General features: G+C 35.1%; 1 protein-coding gene and 1 long non-coding RNA gene across 3 annotated transcripts in view; one reads left to right on the forward strand and one right to left on the reverse strand.

Moving 5' to 3' along the window:
• Window positions 1-17,706, reverse strand: part of LOC101892127 (protein peste) — a 36,014-nt gene extending 18,308 nt beyond the window's left edge. The window contains exon 1 of one of the 2 annotated variants that reach the window (XM_059121158.1): window positions 17,002-17,706. The gene's annotated coding sequence lies outside the window, so the exon portion shown is untranslated. The remainder of the gene's footprint in view (window positions 1-17,001) is intronic. The other variant, XM_059121159.1, reaches the window with a different exon arrangement.
• Window positions 4,572-5,455, forward strand: LOC131801972 (uncharacterized). Its single transcript, XR_009341988.1, has 2 exons — window positions 4,572-5,226; window positions 5,282-5,455. It is a non-coding gene; the product is annotated as an uncharacterized LOC131801972 (long non-coding RNA).
• Window positions 17,707-25,366: the final 7,660 nt, after the last annotated feature.

Below are 25,366 nucleotides of genomic sequence, written 5' to 3' on the forward strand. Positions count from 1 at the left end.
GGCCGATAATGCCCATTTTCGCATCGGACATAACACTGATACAAATATTGGGATTTGCACGAAATCGAATGATCCTTTCTAGTTCTACATGGTAAATTATTTTCTGTGAAAATATTGACCTTTTATGGGGGATGTAGCAGAAAGAGTGGACCGATATCCCCCATCTCCGAACTCGATCAAAGTTTGACAATAATATTTAGATGTACCAAGTTCGCATTTTTCAGAATTTGTATTTTTCAAATAGCTCCTAAAAAATTACTTATTTTTTGACTTGCTGGTAATGCCGATGGTACGTTGTTGCCATTATTTTACGTATGCTGGTAATGGAGAAGGTACTGATGGTGGCAGATATAATAAATAATGAATTCGACGTTAAATCTAGAATTTCCGCATCAACTGAAGAAAAGCTTCATTTACATCAAGTAAATTAATGGATTTATCCACCTTTGGTATGGACTCTTCTGAAATACCTATTTTTCCTTACAAAATTGAAAAAGTAAATCAAATCTTGAATACAAAAATTTCTGTTTTGTCAGCCTCTCGAGATTAACAATGGCAGCATTGATTCAGCAATATTTTGTTTAATTACTCTGTGTAACGAGACAAAAATGACGGAACGACAGTTGCATTTAAAAAAATGCATAAAAACAAACAAAATTTTTACGTTCCGCATGCAAATCGAGAGGAGGAAATCGGCACAAAGTCTCCATCTAAATTATGACAAATCACATTTCGTGTGATAAAAAAAGGTTCGAATTTGTTTTTTGAATTGGATGACATGGTGTTGCAAAAATAATAGTATTTAAATCAATAATTATAAATTGATTGTTGTTTTTGAGAATTTGAAGATTTTTATCAACAAATTAAATTATTTGCACGTTTTTGCAAAAAAAAACATCATTTGTGCCACTTCAAAGTTATTTTAATAATTTTGAGAATTACAATACAGTATGAGTTTGTATGTTCCGTAGCGCTTAAATATGTATTTTTATTGTATGTTAATAACCCTTTAATAAATTATTCGACGTTGGGCGCCAAACTGGATGGGAATGCCTTTTATTTAAATTTTTAACTTTTTTTTTGAATTCATATGTTTTAAGTGCAGTTAAATGAGTATGACTTAATTACTAAACCACATTAGTTTTTGAAACAGGAGGCATTTTGAAAACCTTTGAGAGAAAGCATTTAGAAAACATTATGCACAAGGTCTTTGAATTAAAAGATTCTTGAAAAAGACCTAATTATTCACCTAGATACCTTAAAAAATGTAGATCATTGATATTTTGCAAATTTTTAAGTACTATCAAAACTTTTATCGAATTAACCTTCTAACAATAGAACCCTTCAAAAAGTCTTTTGAATTATAAAAACCGAAAATATTTCGAATTATCCTTCTAACTTTAGAAAACTGCAAAAGATCTTTTGAATTATAGGACCTAAAAAAGAGATCTCCTTATCTATAGATCATTGATACAATTTTTATATCCTCAGCCATATGGCTAGAGAGGGTTTATATCATTTGATACACCCAAGTCGTGCCTTATAGAAATAACCTAGGGTCTAACTAGGTCTCTTTCGACCAAATCCGTTTCAGGACATTTGGAATCGATCTAGCGATGCCCGTCCGGCCGTCTGGCTGGTGCGCATGATAACTCTCGAAGGGAGTATCCGATTTGGCCCATACATGGTAATATTATTATCAAACTTACATCGATTTCGAAGATGGGCAATATCGGATCACTGCTTCTGGTAGCTCCCCCACAAATGTTTGAAATTTTCAGAAAAAATATTTTACTGCACAGAAAAAAAAAATATAATTTGATTTTACTCCAACTTTGCAAAACCTAATATTTGCATCAGTGCTGGGTCAGGTGAGAGAATGTACAAAAGGGTCAAAATTTTGAATAATTATAACTCTTATAAAATATGATGAAAGAGTCCGATTATCTTCAAATTACACACATCGCAATATTTTTATTAACCCAAGGTCTGGTGTGAAGATGGGATATACAGCTTGAGATGAAAAAATTGAAACCAATTTTCGACTGCTGCCATTTCTAAGCCACTCGTCCGACAGCTGTTAAAATTATTCCAGTGACAGCTCATTATATTATTTACAAGCGTACAATAGCATTTTGGTGAGAATTTTCCAGAACACAAAGTTATTCGTGATGAAGTTCAAGCGTGATAGTGTCATTTCTTTATATTTGGCTGGAAAATCACAAGTGGATATCGTTAGAAAACTCCAGCATTTAAATGTGAATAAATTTTTTGTGTCTCGTACCATCGCTCGTTACCGCATCGACTGGTAGCGTAGCCCGACGTCAAGGAAGTGGACGGAAGAAAATAGCAACATCAGCAGAAATCGTTCGAAAAGTAAGGAAACGACATGATCGAAACACGCGTCGCAGTGACCGGAAAATGGCTCGTGAGCTGAACATATCGCAATATTCCATTCGGCAAATATTGAAAAATGAGCTCGGGGTAAAGCCATTAAAATTACAAAAAGAACTTACACCGCAACAGAAAGAAAATAGACTCTAAAGAGCTAAAGAATTGCTTTGCTTGGCCGAAAGTGGTGAACTGCCGAATTTAGTTTTCTCCCATGAGAAAAGATAAGAATGATCGTGTTTACTTGCCAAAGAGGTCAGCTGAAAATGTGCACCTTCGGTTGGCCACCAGAGCTCAAGCGCCGGGCCGCCATAACAGCCGGTGGTCGCTCTCTGCTCGTATTAATCGACCGTGGCATCAGAATAAATGTCGAATATTATCGCATAAATGTTCTGGAGGATGTATTAAAGTCTTGGGCACGCAAACATTTTGGCCGCAGACCTTGGACATTCCAACAGGACTCAGTAGCATCGCACTCAGTACAGCACCCTTACAAAATGAGGTTCCCTGCTTCATTTCCAGCGAAAAATGGCCACCAAAATCTCCGGATACCAATCTGTTGGGCCATTGTGTCAGGAGTATTTTGGAAAGCAAGGTTGGCACTAAAAAATACCAAAGTGTCGATCATCTCAAGCAAGCGCTTCGCCGGGAATGGGCCAAAATACCGCAGACAGAGAAACATTCGGGAAGCGTGTGACGGTTTCATTGGCCGTTTGAAGACCATAATTCGTGCCAAAGGTGACAAATTCGAACAAATCTAAACTTATTCTTAAATTTGATGCTATTTCCGACATTTTTTGCTTTCATTCAACAAAATTAAAAAAACAAGAAAAAAGCTGTAAGTTCAGCCGGGCCGAACTTTGAATACCCTCCACTAATTGGAACGAATTTTGCAATTCTCAAAAACAAAAAAATCCGTTAAAAATTCTGTTAAAATCTTAAAAATACCGAATGCAGCTGTTATTTTAGGGTCTATACGATGACATGGACCTGCACAGGTAACTTTTGCCGTAAGCCATCACACTATTCAAAAGCGAAACTTAAAAAAAAATCGGTGAGAAATGTAGCAAAAATCGTCAAAATACCGAATATAGTGAGGTACTGTTATAAGGGGGCTATACGAAGACGTGGACCTGCACATATAATTTTCTGTCTAAGGCTGTAGTATCCATTACGAACTTGAAATACCAAATTTGAAACAATTTCGGTGAATAATGTGGCTAAAATCATCAAAATACCGGAGGTACCGCCCCCATATATAGGGCTATACCAAAACGTAGACCACCTACATGGCCCATTTTCAATACCAAAAGTCCTACAGACATAATATACATTTGAGTAAAATGTTATCAATCTACTTCATTTTGTTCGGAAGCCAGAGTGATTTCCACAGACGGACCGACGGGTGGACGGACGGACATTGCTAGATCGACATAGAATTTATAATTTGTGGGGTCTAAAATCTATATTTCGAGGTGTTACAAACGGAATGACAAACATAATACGCCTTGCGTACTATGGTGGAGGGTATAAAAATGTAAAAATTATGGCGTTTGACTTTGTTGCAGTTTTCTATCTCACCCTGTATTTCTCTCAACCAGAAACCCGAGACGAATATGGAATTTATGATTCCGCATAAAATTGGATATAAATGTTCGATTTTTTTATAATTTTGCCCATACCAATATTTTTATCTATATTAGTTAAAGTATGAAAATGGAATACTTCGGTGGACTATATGTGGTACCTAGCGCACATTTAAACATTTTCTAAAAATAACCACATATCTCATATAAAGTGAAGGCTATAACCAATAAAGTCCAAACCTGACACGTCGCAATATTTATATCGTATTTATTTAGGTCCGATACGAAATGGGCAATATTGGGCCATTCCTTCGGAACCTACTCCATAGAGGGTCAACCATTTGATAACAATTATAATAGAAGTCAAAACATATTTAAATAATCGAACATTGGCTGAGGGTATACATCTGTCGGCAAAATCGACTGATACTTATTCACTTGTTTAGGTGCAATCAAATACTTTATTTATTTATTTTTTGAAATTAGTCATTAATGTAAAAATTCCACTCGATCGATAATTTTGCCGGGTATAAAGTTTCACTCAATTACCCAGCCAAACCGCCAGATATCATTTGTACTTGTGTATTGGCGATCTTCAAAGTTTTGTTGTTTTCAAATTAGTTGCGATGTTTCAATTTTATTGCATTTTGTACTATTGACCGATAAGCTGTGCGATTTCGCGAGCGAACCACCAAAGCGTGAACACTATCAGTAGTTCGATCGTCAGACGATGCAATAAATTGTTTTTCCGATTATTTTATAATTCCGAGATTCGAATATTATTCACCCAATACTAATTTCTTTGTTTAATAATTCAAAAAGGAAAAAAAAAAATAATTTCAATACTCTACAGGTGGGTGGGTGCCTTCGGAAAAGATACATTTTATGAATGCAAGTAAATTATTCCGTGGATAATGGCAGAAAATCGTGATTCAGTGTTGCTAAATATTATTTGGAAAAATTAATCGCGAAATAAGGCAAAAAAAGCGCCAAATGTCTAATTTAAACGCGAAAAAGCAGCAGTTGCTCTGTCTCAACTGACAGTTCAGTTGTAAACAAACAAATTGTAAATAAACAAACAAAATAAAATTTCTAGTGATTGTGTCCAAACTATTTGTGTCCTTAAAAAATTAAAAAAAATGAATATTTCTGTAGCCCTATTTTTTATGGATGATGAGGAGGAGGTTCAAAATGTGCCACGGAGGCATTTAAGAGATGCTTCGAATTTATTTGAAGTACCTAACAACCAGTAAGTATGATTGTATTTTTACATTTTTGAAATAATAAAAAATGAATTTTTCTAGGTTTGTGTCTTCCAGTGGTCTTCAAGGGATTGCCTGCTGCTTCCAAAAATTGGCACTCCTCTGGCGAACTTAGGATTCTCCTCCATATACTCAACTAGTGCCCGCAGCTGTGTAGTTTTTTCGTGCTGGAATTGAGAAAATAAAAAAATATATATTTGTTGTTCACAGATTAAATTGCATTTATTATTTTTACTTACATTTTTCTTTCAATTTTCAATCAAGGAATGTTTATGTTAAAACAATTTTCCTTAATTTTTATCATTCGACAGCAAACACACAAGTGACGGTTTTTGACATTTGTGTTCGCATGCGTACGAAAGAAAAAAGATAGTGGAACGCAAAATTACACTGAAACGCTTACGTTTTCGTTCGCTTTGATTTTCGTGCAAATTTTCGTTCTGATGGATTTTAGTGGAACGGAAATCAGCTGTTTGTCGTGTAAAAGTTGTGCGAACGTGTTCTTTCGATATCGTGGAACAGGCTGTAAATATATATTGTTTAATGGAGTTGTTTGCCTTAACGGTACCAAGACGCATTGAACGCTCAAGCAACACATCTCATTACCATTTAATGAGTTGATTAACTAATTTTGGAATAAGTATCAAAGCTGGTTTACTAACCCCTTACAGTGGCATGGGTAAAATAAGAAAAAAAAAACTCGTACTTTTAAACCTACAAAATTGCGATAGTCGGGTGCATTCTGTGAATATATTATTGTGGAATATTGTTTAGTTTTGATATATCGTAATAGAATTTAATCAAATTAAGTTATTTTAATTTATATACTTATATACATAGGCATACATATATTTAATATGTAACGTCCATTTTTATACCCTACACCACATAGTGGTAGGGGTATTATGTCTTCGTGCATTTGTTTGTAACATGGAGAAGAAAGCGAGATAGACCCATAGGTATTTTTGATGATCTTCATAGAATGACTTTCTGAATTGATTTATGCATGTCAGTCCGTCTTTCCGTCCGTCCGTCAGTCCGTCCATGAATTCTTGTGAACAAAATGCAGATCGCATTTATTATCCAATTGTGTTGAAATTTTCCAAACAACATTTGCTTAGCCGAAGGACGAACCCTATTGAAATTGGTGATAATCGGATCATATTTACATATATCTCCCATATATATCATCAACCGATTTCGAGTTAATTACGTACCAAATGACCAATATCAGTCCAAATGACCTGAATTTTGGCACATCCAACCGAATTGAGTTTAGAAGCAAGTATTTCAAATTTGGTGAAAATCCGTTCAGATATAGCTACAGCTCCCATATATAGATTTCATCCGATTTGGTGTTTAAGCCTCCCACATTCGTAATATGCACCCCAAAAGAATGATGTTTGATATCAGATATCAAATACAGCGAAGAAATACCTCTGCCAGATTTTATCAAGATCGGTTCAGATTTGGATATAGCTCCCATATATATCATCAACCGATTTCGAGTTAATTACGCACCAAATGACCAATATCAGTCCAAATGACCTGAATTTTGTCACATCCAACCGAATTGAGTTTAGAAGCAAGTATTTCAAATTTGGTGAAAATCCGGTCAGATATAGCTACAGCTGCCATACATAGATTTCATCCGATTTGTTGTTTAAGCCTCCCACATTCGTAATTTGCACCCCAAAAGAATGATGTTTGATATCAGATACAGCCCAGAAATACCTCTGCCAAATGTTTTCGAGGTCCGTTCAGATTTGGATATATCTCCAACCGATTTCGGGTTAATTGTGCACCAAATGTCCAATATCAGTCCAAATGACCTGAATTTTGGCACATCCGGCCGAATTCAGTCTACACATCAAATTTGGTGAAAATCGGTTCAGATACAGCTTTAGTTCTGATATATATGTTTCATCCGATGTGGTGTTTAAGTCAATCACATGCGCAATATGCACTCCACAACAATCATGTTTTATACCGGGCATCAGATATTGCTCGAAAAAACCTCTGCAAAATTTTATCGAGACCGGTTCAGGTTTTTATATAGCTTCGATATACATCTTCGTCCGATTTTACGAATATTGCTCCCCATACAGGGTGAGATAAAAAACTGCAACAAAGTCAAAAGCCATAATTTTTACATTTTTTTTAAATTTTATTGAATGAAAGCCAAAAATGTCGGAAATAGCTTCAAATTTTAGAATAAGTTTAGATTTGTTCGAATTGGTCACCTTTGGCACGAATTATGGCCTTCAAACGGCCAATAAACTGTCACACGCTGCCCGAATGTTGCTCTGCGGTATTTTTGCCCATTCCCGGCACAGCGCTTGCTTGAGGTGATCGACACGTTGGTATTTTTTAGTGCCCAACTTTGCTTTCCAAAATACTACAGACACAAAAGTCCAACGCATTGGTATCCGGAGATTTTGGTGGCCATTTTGCGCTGGAAAAGGAGCGAGGAACCTCATTTTGTAACCATTCTTGGGTGGCGCGTGCTGAGTGCGATGGAGCTGAGTTCTATTGGAATACCCAAGGTCTGCGGACAAAATGTTTGTGTGCCCAAAGCTTTAATACAACCTCCAGAATATTTTCGCGATAATATTCGGAATTTATTCTGATGCCTCGGACGATTAATATGAGCGACTCGGCTGTTATGGCGGCCCACACCATCACTATGGCCTGCGCTTGAGTTCTGGTGGCCAGCCGAAGGCGCATATTTTCAGCTGACCTCTTTGGCAAGTAAACACGATCATTTTGTTTGTTTACAAAATGCTGGACAACGAATGTTTTCTCATCGGAGAGAGAGAGAACCAAATTAGGCAATTCACCACTTTCGGCCAAGCGAAGCAACTCTTTAGCTCTTTTGAGGCTATTTCCTTTCAGTTGCGCACTTTTTGGAATTTCAATGGCTTTATCCCGAGCTCATTTTTCAATATTTGCCGAATGGAATATTGCGATATTTTCAGCTCACGAGCTATTTTTCTGCCACTGCGACGTGGATTTCTATCAAGTCGCTTCTTTACTTTTCGAACTATTTCTGCTGATGTTGCTGTTTTCTGCCGCCCACTTCCTTGACATCGGGCAACGCTACCAGTATCAATATCACGGTAACGAGCGATGGTACGAGGCACAAAAGATTTATTCACATTTTAATGCTGAAGTGCTCTAACGATAGCCACTTGTGGTTTTCCAGCCAAATATAAAGAAGTCACACAATCACACTCGAATTTCATCACGAATAACTTTTTTCCAGAAAATTCTCACCAAAATGCTTTTGTACGCTTGTAAAAAATATAATGATCTGTCACTGGAATCGTTTTATCAGCTGTCGGACGAGTGGCTTAGAAATAACAGCAGTGTGAAGTTGCTTGCAGTTGTTTCATCTCACTCTGTACATGTCGCAATTGTCGTCCGATCCTCACGAAATTTTGCATGGGGGTAGGGTTAGGCTCAAAATTAAAGCCTATTGTTCTAAATGTACATTTAGGGGTTCAAAGGGACACCAAAATTTTTAAATTTTCTAATTTTGTAGTCGCTCTGTAGGCTACAATTCAAAACCAATCTACAGAGAGTAAAGGACAGGGAAGAAGTCTAGAAGTCTGTAAAATGGACCACAACTCTCGTGTGAAATTGTTTTGAATACCTAACAACACGACGTAGTGCGTAAATATTGGCCACACTTCCCGGATCAAAAACCTAAGGGTAACATCTGGGCAGGGCTCTTTGACATTATTTTAAAAACGAAATCTTCCAAAATGGATTTGGACATAAGTTGACTTCGAACATATTGTAGTGTTGTAGAGTATCATGCTTATTTCTTTTTTTAATAACGGCCAACAGAAACATCGGAAGTTTACTTCTGCGCCACCTTGTACATGCCTTCAAGCATACACCACATATTAGTACTTGTTTGTTTCCCCACTACGCGTCTCTGGATCAAAGATCATCTATAAATCTTTGCTAAATAAAAATTCAGGTAACTTCATAAACGTTTTCAACATGCCTCATTCAGCTTCTGTTTCCTTGTGTTCTGAACTTATCTTTCGCAAATTTAACAACAACAAATAATGGCAACACGTTTCGTACTTCAGAATACTACGATTTATAATTGTCATTGTTTACCAACTCCGGGACATGGCGCAAAAGAGTAAAACATGCCAGTGAAGTAGATTACGATTGATGTTATTTTTGCACCATCCGATATAAAACAATGAGGATTAGATAATTTCCACAGGTAGATTAATTTGAATTAACCCGGGCGGCAGTTAAGTGGCATGGCCTTGGCATTAAGGGGCCTTCAAAAAATTAGTGAAAATTGAGATTTGTGGAAAATTATTTGTACAAATTCCGAAAACTTTTATTGGAATGACTCATTATAAGTTGATTGATCAGCCATATGGCTACAAAGTGTATACGGCCAAAACATGCCTCCTTGAAATAACGATTTTAGACCCTAAGTCTTTTTGGCCCAAATCCGTTACGGGACATTTGGTGTCGATCTAGCGATAACTCTCCAAGGGATTGTCCAATTTGGTTCAAAGTTGCTACATCATATTTTTATTGTCAAACTTAAATCGTATTCAGAGATGGGCAACATCGGTCCACTCCATTTGGTACCTCGCTCACAAAAAATCAAAATTTTCAAAAAAATATATATACTACTGCACAGTAAGAGAAAGGATAATCCGATTTCGTTCCAAATTTGACAATTCCTAATATTTGCATCAGTGCTAGGTTAGGTGCGAAAATGGACAGTATCGGAATTATTTGGAATAATTTTAATTCTAATAAAATGTGAAATAAGAGTCCGATTTTCTTCAAATTACACACTACACAATATTTTTATTAACGCGTGATCTGGTGTGAAAATGGAATATATCGGTTCACTCCTTCTGGTACCTCCCCCACAAAAGGGTCAAAATTTTGAATATCCATGAAGCACATAAAACGCGAAATCGACATTCAATTCCATTCAGACTTGGAATTGGATGTCTGTTTTAAAGATGGTCGAGATCGGAACAGAATGTACCTCCCCCACAAAGGGTCGAAGTTTTGAATAACCAAAATGATCATAAAATCCGAAATAAGCATCCGAAAACCATTATTTCTACTAACACAAGATCTGCTGTGGACATGGGATATATCGGTCCACTCTTTCTGGTACCTCCCCCACAAAGGCTCAAAATTTTGAGAAACCATGAAGCTCTTAAAACGTGATATTAACATCCGATTCTATTCAGATTTGGACCATCTCAAAATTTCAATCAACACAAGATGGCAGAGATCGGACCATTTCTTCTGGTACCTCACCATCATAGTGTTTAACGCTACAAGAAGGCGAAACAAGCTCCAACTCTCTACAAATTTTATAAATACGATTATTTTTGCTAACACTGGATCATTTGTGAATATGGGATATATCGCTCAACTCCTTGTGGTACCTCCCTCACAAAGGGTCAACATTTTGAATAGCCATGGATCTTATAAAGCGCGTAATTAACATCCGATTCCATTCAGACTTGGCACATCTCCACATTTCTATCAACACAGAATCTATTATAAAGATGGTAGAGATCGGACCATTACTTCTGGAACAATTTTCAATATTTTTATCTGTCATAACTTGCGAAGCTTGTCAGCGATTCTTTACAATTTGCTATGTTGAAATATTTCTCTCAAGCAGAAACCTATGATGAAACCTATTTATGATTCCGCATAAAATTGTATATAAATGTTCGATTTTTTTGTAATTTTGCCCATACCATTCCCATACTGTATTAGATGAAGTATGAAAATGGAATACTCCGGTCGACTATATCTAGGACCTCACGTACATTTTAACATTTTCTAAAAATTATCACAGATCTCAATATAGTCCAAACCTGGAACGTCGCAATATTTATAAGGTCCGATACGAAATGGACAATATGGACCCATTCCTTAGCAATCTACTCCATAGAGGGCCAAAAATTTACATTATCAGTAGATCGGAAACAATGGATCATTGTTTACAACTGAAAGCAAGTCAAAATAACTTATTTTACGCATTACCAAGTAATGGGAAAGGTTGGCACATAGTGTGAGCGTTTTATTAGGAACCCGAGGATTTTGAGTTCTATACTTATCGTCAGTTCTAAAGGTTGAGATAAAAAAACAACAACCAAGTCAAATGCCATAATTTTTACATTTTTTTTAATTTTATTGACAAAAAGCAAAAAATGTCGGAAATAGCATCAAATTTTAGAATAAGTTTAGATTTATTCGAATTTGTCACCTTTGACACGAATTATGGCCTTCAAACGGCCAATGAAACCGTCACACGCTGCCCGAATGTTGCTCTGCAGTATTTTGGCCCATTCCCGGCGGAGCGCTTGCTTGTGACAATTTGGTATTTTTTAGTGCCAACCTTGTTTTCCAAAATACTCCAGACACAATAGTCCAACGGATTGGTATCCGGAGATTTTGGTGGTCATTTTGGACTGGAAATGAAGCGAGGAACCTCATTTTGTAACCATTCTTGGGTGGCGCCTGCTGAGTCCTGTTGGAATGTCCAAGTTTGCGGCCAAAATGTTTGCATCCCCAAGGTTTTAATACACTCTCCAGAATATGTTCGCAATAATATTCGGCATTTATTGTAATCGGCGAAAATCGGCTGTTATGGCGGCCCACACCATTACCATGGTCGGCGCTTGAGTTCTGATAGCCAACCGAAGGTGCACATTTTCAGCTGACCTGAATTAAAATAGTGCCACCCGATTTATTTTGTAAGTAGTTTTTTTTGGTTGCATTAAAAGGCCCCATTGCACCTGCAGCCCCGTTATATTGGCGTCACATCAAGATAACATTAATAGGTGTTTTAACAACAAATAATCGGACGTTTGCATTGCCAAAAACCCATCGATAAGCATTGTTTACTTTTTTGACGTATTTTCGCGGAGTGGTTGTTGGGTTCAATACCAAGAGTGATTTATACTCCAACCACAACAACAAATACATTGCACTTCTATGTGAAATATCAATTTGTCACAACTTGACTGATTTATGTTCTATTTTTAGAAATTCCTACCGCCACAAAAGGGGCATTTCTGTTATTTCCGGCATATTATAAGGGTAAAATAAAAATTATAACAAAAATGTAAATTATTAAAAAAAAATCTTTTTTTTTTAAATTTAATTGTTAGCTACTTCGAACACACAAAACAGTTCCAAAATTTAGTTTTTCTTTGTCATATTAATTTCGATGGTTCACTTATTTTTGTGGTTGTTCATTTCAAATGAATAGAAACAACAAATTGTTGACAGCATCATTATTAACTTTTTTTCGAAATTAATAATGCTAATGAAAAAAAATTCTATAAATAGTAAAGCGCAGTTAAAACCCCACCAACTAGACGTGATTAATTCAAATATCCTGTTTTTGGTTTCTTTTACTTTCGTTCGGTAATATTTTTTCCAATGGTCGAAAAACCTGATGGCAAAATAAATGAGGAACGAAAGGTGATACAGAATTGATGGTATTGAAGCAAGACCAGACAAGAGACAAAATGCAATAAATTTTAAATCAGAATCCACTACAAAGCTAGTTGAGTCGTTAATGAGAATGAATGATTCTAGAAAAAGTAAAAGTAGGAATAAAATGAAATGTGCTAGGTCCGGATATATATATTTTATCATCAGATAAAAGACATTGGGATCTATACAACTATATCGAGCGACATATATAAAATATAGAAGGTATAAGTCGGTCGATATGTATATATATACCCCCCCCCCCCCCCCCCTACTATGACCATATAATTATATGCAGTTTTCATACCCTCCAGCAATCTATGAAGGCTATATTAACTTTGTTTGTTATATTAACTTTGTCATTCCGTTTGTAACTCCTCGAAATACTCATGTCAGACCAACAAAGTATAAATATTCTGGATAAGCGTAAAATGCTAAGGCGATCTAGCCATATTCGTCTGTCTGTCCACTATCCTTCGAACGAATTGAGGCAGAAGGCTAAAATGTTGCATACATGCAAAGTTTATGGGGTTAAGTTCGTAAATGGGCCATGTCGGTCCACGTTTTCGTATAGCCCCCATATAACGGTCCCTCCCGTTATTCGGTATTTTCATGATTTTAGTGACATTATTTACCGGAATTATTTTAAATTTTATATTTAAAGTTCGTAACCAGTACTACAGCCTATCACAAAAATTCAGGTCAACGTCTTCGTATAGCCCCATATAACGTTTCTTCCCAGTATTCGGTATTTTGATGATTTTAGGAACAATTTTTACCGGAATTGTTTCAAATTTTGAATTTGAAGTTCGTAAGGGGTATTACAGCCTATAACAGATCCACGTCTTCGTATAGCCCCTATACAACAGTATATCCCAGAATTCGGCATTTTGAAAATTTTAAGATACCTTTTTTACCGGAATTGTTTTAAATTTCGTATTTGAAGTTCGTAATGGGTACTACAACCTATGACAAACATTGGCAATTCAGGACTACGTCTTCGTTTAGCCACCAATAGCTATACCCTCGGTGCTCGGTATTTTGATGATTTTAGCGACATTATTAACCGAAATTGTTTGTATTTGAAGTTCGGAATCGGTACTACATCCTATAACTGGTCCACGTCTTCGTATGGCCCTTATATAACAATACCTTCTGATATTTGGTATTTTAGGATTTTAGCGATATTTTTACCGAAATTGTTTCAACTTTCAAGTTCCATGAAAATGGTGGAGGGTATTAAGAGTCAGTCAGAGTCAGTCATATGGCTACAGAGGGTATATATCATTTGATACGGCCAAAACGTGTCTCATCGAAATAACAGTTCAAGACCCCGGGTCGGGACATTGGGAGTTAGTATCCGATTTTGTACAAAATTGGTACAGCGTAATATCGGTCCACACCTTCTGATACCTCCTCCACAAAAAGGTGAACTATATATATTTTTCTCCACAGAAAGATAAAGGATAATTTGATTTTGCACCAACTTTGTAAATCCTAATATTTACAATATCGGTCCACTCCATCAAGTACCTTCCCCACAAAGGGCCAACATTTTTAATAATTATAACTCTTATAAAATGTTATGTATGAGTTCGATTGTCTTCATATTTTACACATTCCATTATTTCCACTAAAACAAAACCTGCTGTGAAGATGGTATATATCGGTTCACTCCTTCCGGTACATCCCCTCATAAAACGCGAAATTAAAATCCTCTATTCAGACTTTGTGTATCTTATTATTTCCATCAACACAAGATCTGTTATAAAGATGGTAGGTATCGGATTATTTCTTCTGCTACCTTCCCTACATAAGGTTCAAGATGATTTTGGACATGGTGTGAGGCCAATTCGAAAATCCCTTTATAAAAACAGCCAGTGTATCCTATCAAAGTCAACATACGTATTCAAATTCTGTCATTTTTCAGGAAACATTTCAAACCACTAAAAACATGAAATTATTTACAAAATCTATCCCGGAAAACATGTTGAAGAACTCTTATAGTCAGCTATTATTTACAATAAAATGTGTAAACAAAAGATAATATTGTTTATTACAACAAACATCCATTTGCACCTGGTTATGATTAAACTATAACAAAATTACAGCAAATTTAGAGGTAACTCTAAAAAATCCCATTAAAGAGATATTTTCTTTTATGCTGACGCAAAATTTGGTGTTCAAGCCAGCCTTGAGACGAAGATGAGAGATAAGGCTGGATTTTGGAAATTCATACTACAAGAGTAGGAAAAGTTCAAAAGGGTACTCAATATGATACCATGCCTATAGCACGACCGGATAGAGCTGGAAATCGGAAATTTAGACGAGGGGTCACTGGTGAAGTGTAGTGTGGATATAACAAAGGGTTTTTAGGAAATTAGAACCTAAAGTATCCGGTAAGTAATATAATCTATTACTATTTAATACCTAAAATCTTGAAATTTTGTATGCGAATCAATATGGAATTGCGGGCCCCGTAATTAACTGTATATATTTTTTGTAAAGCATCATATTAATAACATTAATATTTTTGCATTTTATGAGAGTTATAATTATTCAAAATTTAGACACTTTTTGGAGGTATTACAAAGGGTCGATTTTATTTCATTTAATTTTCTTATATGAAATTCGATAGGAAACATTTAAAGCAATAAATCGTAAAAATATTGGAAAATGTAGGAGTGGCCTACCCTTAAAATTTGGAAATTATGTACTTTATTCTACTTTTGCGATCATTGATTTCTTATTTTCATATGAAATTAGATTTTTTTGCCACATTTTTCTCATTGCCACATTGTCTAAAAATTGGCATTTGTAGGTCATAATGGGTTCTAGCTCCGGTGGCAAACATTGTATGTGTAGGTCCACGTTTTGGTATAGCTCCATATAACGATACCTTCCGATATTCGGTATTTTGATGATTTTTGCTTATTTTTCCACGAACTTGTCAGAAAATTGGTAGTTGTAGTTCATAATGGGTTCTAGCTCCGGTGACAGAACATTGCATATTTAGGTCCACATTTTTACATTACATTCCTATAGCGCACGTATAAAAATACCCACCCACATATACAGAGATAAAAAACTGCAACAAAGTCAAACGCCATAATTATAATTTTTTTCAATATTTGCCGAATGGAATATTGCAATATGTTCAGCACACGAGCCATTTGTCAGCCACTGCGACGCGGGTTTCGATCAAGTCGCTTCATTATTTTTCGATCTATTTCTGCTAATGTTGCTGTTTTCTTCCGTCCACTTAATTGACGTCGGGCTACGCTACCAGTATCACAGTAACGAGCGATGGTACGAGACACAAACGATTTATTCGCATTTAAATGCTGGAGTACTTTAACTTTTTTTCTGGAAAATTCTCACTAAAATGCTTTTGTACGCTTGTAAACAATATACTGAGCTATCACTGGATTAATTTTAACAGCTGTCGGCTGTGGCTTATAAATGACAGCAGTCTGAAGTTGATTGCAGTTTTTTCATCTCACCATGTATAAACTTTATAGTTTTCACGAGGCGACCTAGTTTACTTCCCTCGGGTACTATATTTTAGTAAACCTCCGTATGTCCCCAGTATTGACTTCGCAGAAGAGTTTCTGAGAGTGTCCTCTTTCATCTGTATTTCATCTGTACGCAAAAACTTCCATAAATTTATTGAAATTACTAGAAACGTGACCCACCAAAATATTGACCTGTATTTATGATGCCTATTTGTTAAGATTTAATATCCAAGAATGTTATTAATTTGCTAAAAGAAAACTTAAATTTTTATTGGTCCGTCCCGATAAAAGATCAAATTAAAAAAAATAAACTACATTTATGGTCTATTCCAGAACTGCAAGAATTTAAAAGTTTATACTACGATAACCGATAGTAGTACTAGTAGATTCTTGCAGGATCTGGAACAGAGCAATTGTCATAATTAATAATTTTATTTCAAAAGAAGTTCCTATGGCAATTGCTTATTTTAATTTCCCTATTGTACAACAAGTTTTTACCAAAAACATAACGATATCGACATTTTCAAATTGATATGTATTAATCTTACAGAAATTACTATAAATTTTCTAATAAAAATTGTCAAGATTAAATAACATTAACAAGTAAAAAATAATAAATATTAATTTCAAATATCAAATATTATTTTCCTGATTATGTCTTAATGCTTTTTCTGGTGTACTTCTTTAATCTGCACTTCATCATCATTAAAGTGAATTTGTACTTACTCCTGATGCTTTTCAAAACACACAAATGCTGCAAACAACAACTACAAAACAATCACATATGTTATGCTCTTCCCACGACAAAATTTTCGTTTGCAAAAATATCAAATTTACACTTTTTTGTTCACTTCGATTTCACTCAACTTATGAGATAGCACGAAACACCACTATTGTATTTTCCGTTTTACTTTTTGCGTTTTAATATCCTTTCATTCAAAAACTACGCATTTTGTCTTTACTTCGCGTTGTTGTTTTATTTTTTTATCCTGTTGCTGGTGCCGTCACATGCATACGATGCTGCTTTAAAAATTATTTTTATTCTCTTATTATTATTCCTTTTATTCGTACATTAGTGTCTTCCAAAAAAAAAATAGAGACAAACAATCAACCACCCGCGTTACAAGATTAACGGCTGCTTAGAAGAAATTCCAGCTATTATGCGGCTAGTCTTTCGTACGTCAACATCCATGCGACCGACCGTTATGTTTATTATTCGCGTTTTGTTTTGTTTTCTCGGCTTTAGTTTAAATTCATTTAATAATCTTTGGCTATCGTCGTCCGCGCTAAACGACCAAACAATTTGTTTTCTGAGTCTATATTAAGACAACAACCGATGACGACCAGCACTCACCTCATGCCAGATTAGAACTAATAGAGCAGACTACTGCCGACCGCCAATGACATTTGCCATAGGTTTGATAACGACGACTGGCTAGTGAGTGTTGAATTAAGAAAAAAAAATATGTGACCGACCGAGTGTACAATTGAATGGAATTACAACAGCAGCAGTAGCAGCAACAAAAATAACGACGACGACGGCGACTCAACTACAATCCCCAAAAACAATGCAATCCCCATTGTGCTCCAGCAACAAGTAACTGACACACAGAACAGAACAATACTCTCATTCTCTTTCACACTCTCGGGAATTTTAGCATTAGCACCAATACAAAACATTAGTGGAAAGTTGTTCTTGTAAATTGTGATGTGTTCTTCGATGCTGAGCATAAATGAGAGAGAGAGGGAGTGAGAAGAAAGTCTGGCAATATCAAATTTGGAAATGACTTAACATATATTATCCCTGCCAAAGGGAGAGTGAGTGATAATGTCATAACAATGAGTGTGTTTGCACATGTGTGTGAGTTTCGTTGTTGATTGTTATTAAATATGCGACATATTAATGACGGGCTAAAATTAACAAGATGTTTGACAACCAATTTCAATTGATTATTATATCACTTGCATAAAACGTCATAACTTGGTGTTAGTATTAACCCTAGTTAGATAACGTACGTCTGCGAGACGTTGGCCTTTTGAATTTTTTACTCTCTCTCTGCCGATCATTAACAGAGAAACCTCTCATGCTCTGTTATCTCAGTCGGTAGCAACAACTTGGCGGTGGTGGTTGTTTTTTTTGCGGTAAGTTCGATATGTTCTTAGAAAAAGACACAAATAGAATCAGCGTACGTCTGAGAGACGTATGGTTATCTTTTGAGCAACTTTAGGTTTGTTTTTTAAAGGAACTATCACGACCCATACATGGCACATATCGAAATATAACTTGCGATAATTGGTTCACGTCTATTCCTTTAGCAAAGGGTCTACTTAATGAACCTTACAAGTTGACTCTAGTGGGAACCATAAGATCTAATAAACGAGAAATACCGGAGGAAATGAAAAACATCCGTGCACGAAAGGTTGGAACTACCATGTTTTACTATGATGGCCCTTTAACTCTCTTATCGTACAAACCAAGGCCATCTAAAATGCTCTATTTGCTGTCTTCCTGCAATGAAAAAGGTACGATTGACGACAAAACTGGAAAGCCGGATATAATATTATACTATAATGAAACAAAGGGTGGTGTCGATACTTTCGACCAAATGTGTTCGTTGATGTCATGCTCCAGGAAAACCAACAGGTGGCCCATGGCAGTATTTTATGGAATGCTTAACGCAGCATTCATAAACTCCTACGTCATTTATGCCCACAATTTGATTTCTATTAAAAAAAGCCTTTAAGTCGCAAGGAATATATGAAGGTATTCTCTGCTTCTTTAACAAACCCATGGATGGAAAAACGAATGGAAATTCCGACTTTGTCGAAAACCTTGCGCAACAATATTCAAAATGCAGTGTCCGACGAAGTCAACAATGATGGCGGCAGCAGTGGAGATCAGCCTGTCTCAAAAAAGAGAAGATACTGTGGTTTCTGTCCATCAAAAATACGACGTATGTCGAAAATGATATGTTGCAAATGTGATACACCTCTATGTGGAGACCACAAAAATTTAGTTTGTAACTGTTGTATATAATGTTTACCGAATTTTTTTTTTTTTTGGTTTACATTACATAATGGAGATATAAAAACCAAGTTTAAATAAAAAGAATATATATTTTTTAGTTTATAGAACCGAATTAGAGGTCCTTCAGAGAAGACTGCTTATTTTTAAACTATTTTTGAAGCCAAATTGAATTTTATTTTTTATTTTATTTCTAATATTAATTTTAATGTATAGATACTTTTATATAAAAAGAACTGAAGTAAATAAATGATATCAATAAAAAATTTTCAATATTCTTTCTCTTAATATCCTTTTTCAGTCCTTAAACGGGCATACGTCGTTCAGACGTATCGCTATCTTTTGACTGAAAAAAAATAACGTTATCTAACTAGGGTTAAACCGGCATACGTTATATATTCCAGTTATCAATGTTAGTAGCTAGCCGATCATCTTTATTTTTGGTAAAATAATAATAATAAATTTTACTACTCGTAGAACAAACAAAACTACATTCAATGAAAATATATATTGGCGGACAACTGGCCTTATGTGCCTACTATATATTATAATCAATGACCAATATTTCACAGTTGAAAATTTCAACAAATATACTTTAATATTAGTTCTGTTTGAGAGCTCAAAAATTGTTTTTGAGTAAATGTTCTCAGTAAAAATTTGTAAAATCTTAGTAATGGACTTTGGAGTTATCGAACGGCATTTTGTATTAATTTTTACAAATTATCATTAACTGCATTTAAATAAATACTGTTATTTATATTTTAACAGTACGAAGCTAGTACAAAATCTGAGTGACAATTTCATGCATTCACTTACAAAAAGTAAATTATAAAACATTTTCATTTTCAACTTATTTCGCAAGTCAAAGTGGCAATAATAATTAATTTGTTATGTTATGTTAAATTAATACCAAGTGTCAATAATCATTAAGATATGTTTAGACATCTGAATGCGGACTACTTTGGTTTGTCAGAAACATTGTGAAAAAATGTAATGTCGCATAGAAATAATTTGAGAAAATTCAAATTAAAAAACAAAACTATTGGAAAACAAGTTAAAAAGTATCAGTCAGTTTAGCCGACAGATGTATACCCTCCTCAGCCTATTTTCAATTATTTAAATATATTTTGACTTGTGTTGTGATTATTCAAATCGTTGATCTTCTATGGAGTAGGTTCCGAAGGAATGTGCCAATATTGTCTATTTCGTATTTGAACTAAATAAATATCATATAAATATAAATATTGTGATGTGCCAGGTGTGGACTATATTGGTTACTTCCTTCACTTTATGTGAGATATGTGATAATTTTAAGAAAATTTTAATATGTGCATGAGACTCTAGGAACAGGGTGAGATGAAACTCACTCGTCCGACAACTGTTAAAATTATTTCAGTGACAGCTTGTTTACAAGCATACAAAAGCATTTTGGTGAGAATTTTCCAGAAAGAAAGGTTATTCGTGATGGAATTCAAGCGTGATAGTGTGATTTCTTTATATTTGGCAGGAAAACTACAAATGGCTATCGTTAGAGCACTCCAGCATTTCAATTTGAATAAATCTTTTGTGTCTCGTACCATCGTTCGTTACGGTGATACTGGCAGCGTAGCGCGACGTCAAGGAAGTAGACGGAAAAAACAGCAACATCAGCAGAAATGGTTCGAAAAGTAAAGAAGCTACTTGATAGAAACCCGCGTCGCAGTGGCCGAAAAATGGCTCGTGGGCTGAACATATCGCAATATTCCATTCGGCAAACATTGAAAAATGAGCTCGGGGTAAAGCCATTGAAATTCTAAAAAGTGCAAGAACTTACACCGCAACGGAAAGAAAATAGACTCAAAAAAAGTTGCTTCGCTTGGCCGAAAGTGGTGAACTGCCGAATTTTGTTTTCTCCGATGAGGAAACATTCGTTGTCCTGCAGTTTGTAAACAAACAAAATGATCGTGTTTACTTGCCAAAGAGGTCAGCTGAAAATGTGCACCTTCGGTTGGCCACCAGCACTCAAGCGCCGCCATCACGGCCATGGTGATGGTGTGGGCCGCCATAACAGCCGATGGTCGCTCTCCGCTCGTATTAATCATCCGTGGCATCAGAATAAATGCCGAATATTATCGCGAAAATATTCTGAAGGGTGTATTAAAGCTTTGGGCACACAAACATTTTGCTTGCAGACCATGGATATTCAAACAGGACTCAGCACCATCACACTCAGCACGCGCCACCCAAGAATATTTACAAAAGAGGTTCCTCTCTTCATTTCCAGGGCACAATTGCCACCAAAATCTCCGGATACCAATCCGTTGGACTATTGTGTCTGGAGTATTTTGGAAAGCAAGGTTAGCACTAAAAAAATACTAAAATGTCGATCACCTTAAGCAAGCAAGCAACATTCGGGCAGCGTGTGACGGTTTCATTGGTCGTTTGAAGGCCATAATTCTTGCCAAAGGTGATCAATTCGAACAAATCTAAACTTATTCTAAAATTTAATGCTATTTCCGACATTGCTTGCTTTCATTCAATAAAATTAAAAAAAAAAATTAAAAATTGTGGCGTTTGACTTTGTTGCAGTTTTTTATCTCACCCTGTAGGTAAATGTGACTAGGATTATCAAAATACCGAATATCGGTGGGTATAGAAATGCCCTTTAGGATAACGTGGAAGTAAATATTCCATATTTTTCCAACGGGCTATAACCCATTATGAACTGCAAATACCAATTTTTATCAAAATATCGAATATCAGGAAGTGCCAATGCCTTTTTACAAAACATATATTTTTTATATGGAATGAAAATTTATCTTCCTTCTGAAAATTCGTTAATTTCAATATATAATAATATAATTATTTATTTTATTTATTTATTATTAAAACATAATATAATTATTTAAATTCATCAGCATTTAACTCTTCCATTTTCATTCATTTCTTCTTCTTAAACTTTTACAATATTTTTAGATCTTCGAAATTGTCACTCTGTTGTTGTCACTTTTCTTTGGTGTAGATCAAAAAATAGATCATATTCATTAGATTCACTTGTGATAATAAAATCAATTTACACAAGAGACCTCTATCTTTTTTTCTTGTCCCCAAAACGCCAACAACTACAATCAAAATTTCGTATTTCTTTTCCAATCTAAACTAATCAGATGAATTTTCGTGCCTACACGACCGAAAGGTCTTTGAAATATACACAAATACTTACATTGCTACTGTTCCATTTTCACATATTTATTGGGTGGTGACATGTGTAACCAAGTGCATTTAGAGTGCAATTGTTAGATTAGTTAAGAAAAGGTAATCACTGAGCTGCAGCACAAACGTTTTCACACCCAAGTGGATTAAAGATTTGTTAAAAAAGTCGTTCTCTTTTAGAAAAAAGGTGAATTTCTTATAGAGCACATAGAATGGCCATTTTTGAGTCATTCTACTTATTATTTGAAAAAAAAGTTTACTTCAAAAGCTTGAGGCAAAAGGTTAAATCGAAATAATGAAAATAAGTTATAAAAATCAATTAATGAAAACATGGCTATAGATAAATATTTTTAAATGGGTTATCAAAAAAATATATTGTTTTTGGTAATACCTACACCAAAAAAACCAACAACAAGGCAACGTATTTTCGGTGAACAAAAGAAATTTGTTGATGGAAAGTCTTTAATACTTAGCCTACTTAATTTATTGTTATCAAAAAGATAATCTACTGGCGTTTGAGCACGATGACTATTGATTTAAATCAACCTATTATTGTCGACCAAAGTTACAATCAAAGTTCTCTATTGGCATTTTAACCAAATTCTATTTTTTTCTTATGACTAGTTTTTGTATGACGATTGCGAATGAAAAACACCATACAGATGGGATTGAAAATTATGGATTTCAATTTAAAAATGTTAAAATATGAAAAAATTATTTGGAATGGTTTTTATCTTTCCTATTTATATTCTGATCGCCATACACAAACAGACCCTTAAAGTCGTATATGAATATAAGACTTCCTAAAGATCTATTGAATATTGTTTCTATATAAAAAACAATATTTTATTGACCGAAGGCCTATTAGATCCCTTCTATACATATACATTTTTTGGAAGTCGTCTATAAGTGGAAAACCTTGAGTTATTCCACACTGCAATAGATTTTATAATAAAGAAGTAAAAATGCTGTAAGTTTGACCTGGCCGAACTTTGAATACCCTCCACCATTTGGAATGAATTCACCATTTGGAATGAATTTGTAATTTTCAAAAAAAAAAAATAAAATCCGATAAAAATTCTTATAAAATCTTAAAAATACCGAATGTAGCCGTAATATATTAGGGTGGATACGACGACGTGGACCTGCATAGGCAACTTTTGTCATAAGCCATTACAATATTCAAATGCGAAACTTAAAACAGATCAGTGAATAATGTAGCTAAAATAATCAAAATACCGAATATAGGGAAGTACCATTATATGAGCGCTATACCAAGCGTGGAACTGCACAGACAATTTTCCTTCATAGACTATAGTATCCATTTCGAACTTCAAATACATAATTTGAAACAATTCCGGTGAATAATGTCGCTTAAATCTTAAAAATTCCGAATATGGGCAGGTACCATTATATGGGGGGCTATACCAAAACGTGGACCTGCACAGACAATTTTCTGTCATAGGCTGTAGTATCCATTACGAACTTCAAATACCAAATTCGAAACAATTCCGGTGAAAACAGTCGCTAATATCATCAAAATATCGAATATCGGAAGATGCCATTTACGAACTTAACCTTTCTACTGGCAAAATAGACATGTGTGCAAATTTTCACCCCTTTTTCTCAATTCGTTCGAAAGATAACGTGATTACAACAGACAGACAGACGGACAGACGGAAAGACAGACAGACGGACATGGCTAAATCGTCTTAGAATTTTACGCTGATCAAGAATATATATACTTTGCTGGGTCTAAGATCATTATTTCGATGAGTTACAAACGGAATGACAAAATGAATATACCCTCCATAGTATGGTGGAGGGTATAAAAATATATATCCGAGTTGCACAAAATGGAAACGTACGTCCTGAAATTCACTCCATTTGGCCTGGTAATACCCATTATTTGCACAATAAACTTGAAATCGGATTGAGGAAATATATGTGAGGGACTTAAACACCAAATCAGTTGAAACAAATATATGGTTGCTATATCTATATCTGAACCGATTTTCACCAAATATAATGTACTTGCTTCTAAACTGAATTCGGTCGGATATTGCGAAATTCAATCCATTTGGCCTGATATTAGACATTTGATGCACAATTAACCCTCAATCGGTTGAGGATATATATGGGAGCTATATCCTAATCTGAACCGATCTCGATAAAATTTTCCAGAGGTATTTTCGAGCAGTATCTGATGTCCGGTTCCAAATATCATTCTTCGGGAGTGCATATTACGCATGTGAGGGACTTAAAACCCCAAATCGGATGATGCAAATCTATGGGAGATTTGTTATATCTGAACCGATTTTCTCCACATTTGATTAACTTGCTGCTAGATTGAATTAGTTGGGCTTATATTGACCATTGTCATTTGGACTTATATTGACCATTTGGTGCACAATTAACCCGAAATCGGTTGAAGATATATGGGAGCTATATCTAAATCTGATCCGATTATCATCAACTTCAATAGGGTTCGTCCTTGGGACAAACAAATATTGTTTGCAAAATTTCATCTCAATCGGATAAAAAATGCGACCAGCAGTTTGTTCACAAGAATACATGGACGAGCGGACAGACAGACTGACATGCCTTAATCGACTCAGAAAGTAATTCTACAAAGATCCTCAAAAGTAATTATGGGTCTATCACGCTTCCTTTTCCATGTTACAATCAAATGCACAAAGACTATGTTTTAAAAGTATAATCCCGCTGGCCTAAAATTACAATCAAGGTTTTTTATTACCGTTTTGAAAAATAAATTTCTTTCTCAAAAAGAACGCCTGGAGACATTTTTCAAACCAAGTACCCGCTAGTCTAAAATTACAATCAAGGTTTTTTATTACCGTTTTACATATAAGG

Source organism: Musca domestica, unplaced genomic scaffold (assembly GCF_030504385.1).
Source record: "Musca domestica strain aabys unplaced genomic scaffold, Musca_domestica.polishedcontigs.V.1.1 19, whole genome shotgun sequence".
Lineage (NCBI taxonomy): Eukaryota > Metazoa > Arthropoda > Insecta > Diptera > Muscidae > Musca > Musca domestica.